The 1,683-nt window shown below is 56.2% G+C and overlaps 1 pseudogene; it reads left to right on the plus strand.

Moving 5' to 3' along the window:
• Positions 1-137: 137 nt before the first annotated feature.
• LOC104506115 lies at positions 138-554 on the plus strand (annotated as a pseudogene).
• The last annotated feature ends 1,129 nt before the right edge of the window (positions 555-1,683 follow it).

A 1,683-nucleotide genomic window follows, 5' to 3' on the forward strand; every position in this document is an offset into this window, starting at 1 on the left:
AGCAGTGGCACTTTCCCTTCCTCTCCGTGCGCTCCCTGGGCGTGAATTCCAGCGGATCACCTCCATAGAAACACGGAGAAAAGGGTAAATGGGAGCTTTTGCTTTTCTCCGTGAACAGGAGAAGGAAATGAGCCGACATGTCTGAGGGCAGCAAGGGGAGCTCGCTGGCCTTTGGCCAGGTGGTGATCGGCCCGCCGGGCTCCGGGAAGACGACCTACTGCCACGGCATGCAGGAATTCATGGGCAGGATCGGGCGGAAGGTGACGGTGGTGAACCTGGACCCCGCCAACGAGGCGATGCCCTACCAGTGTGCCGTGGACGTCGCCGAGCTCATCACCCTGTCCGACGCGATGGAGAGCTTCAACCTGGGACCCAACGGGGGGTTGATCTACTGCATGGAGTACCTGGAGGCCAACTTCGACTGGCTGCAGGAGAAACTGGCCGCCTTCAGGGGTCACTACTACCTGTTTGACTGCCCGGGGCAGGTGGAGCTCTACACCCACCACAACGCCCTCAAGAACGTCTTCGCTCAGCTGGCCAAGTGGGATTTCAGGGTAGGTTTGGGGCTTGGGAGCTTGGTCAGGACTTTGGACCGGAGGTACTAATGATTTGTTTCTGTCATAGAATCATAGAATCATGGAATGGTTTGGGTTGGAAGGGACCTTAAAGATCATCCAGTTCCAACCCCCTGCCATGGGCCGGGACACCTTCCACTAGACCAGGTTGCTCCAAGCCTCATCCAGCCTGGCCTTGGACACTCCCAGGGATGGGGCATCCACAGCTTCTCTGGGCAACCTGTCCCAGTGCCTCCCCACCCTCTCTGTGAAGAATTCCTTCCTGACATCTAATCTAAACCTCCCTGATTTCAATTTGTACCCGTTACCCCTTGTCCTGTCACTACAGGCTCTTGTAAAAAGTCCTCTCCCAGCACCCTTGTAGCCCCTTCAGATACTGGAAAGCTGCAATGAGGTCTCCTCGGAGCCTCCTCTTCTCCAGGCTGAACAAGCCCAATTCTTGCAGCCTTTCATCATAGTAGAGGTGCTCCAGCCCTCTGATCATCTCCGTGGTCCTCCTCTGGACTACCCTGTTTGGCCTTTTGCCTGAAAAGGTTTTATGATGAAAGGAGGGGAGTTTTGCCCCATTTTACGCTCGGGGCGATTGGCCAAAGAGCGGCTCGTTCAGGGCGTTTCATGCGGCGGGAGGTCACGGACATCAGCGTAGATTCCTTCCTCCCACCCTCTCGCTGTGCTCCAGGCTCCTTTCCACAGACCTGGTGCGTTTTAGCCGAGCGGGCGCTGCGTGTCGGAGCGGGAGGACCCTTGGGGGACCCTTTGCTCTGCACCCTGAGAAATTCGAGTGTCACCCCAGGCACTGCCGGACGCTCCTGCAGCCCAGCCAGACCGCTCGGCGCGCTGTGGTACGTGCTCTGTGCTTTCTTGCACAAGGGAAGATGCAAATGAGGAAGCGCAGGTGAGAAGAGTCCCGTAACCCAGCTCACTTGCTGACGTTGCATTTGGTTTGCATTTGGGCCAAACGGTGAATGTGCAAACTGCGGGGTGTGAGCAAGAAGGGCAAGTTCGTTTGCTTGAGAATGTCACTGGGAATCTGCACCTTGGGAATTATTTGTATTTAAATCCATGCACACAAAACAGTAGTTAGTAAGAGAAGATGGGGTGCTGGGGG

The sequence above is a fragment of the Eurypyga helias genome, unplaced genomic scaffold (genome assembly GCF_000690775.1).
Source record: "Eurypyga helias isolate BGI_N326 unplaced genomic scaffold, ASM69077v1 scaffold33712, whole genome shotgun sequence".
In the NCBI taxonomy this organism is placed as follows: Eukaryota; Metazoa; Chordata; class Aves; order Eurypygiformes; family Eurypygidae; genus Eurypyga; species Eurypyga helias.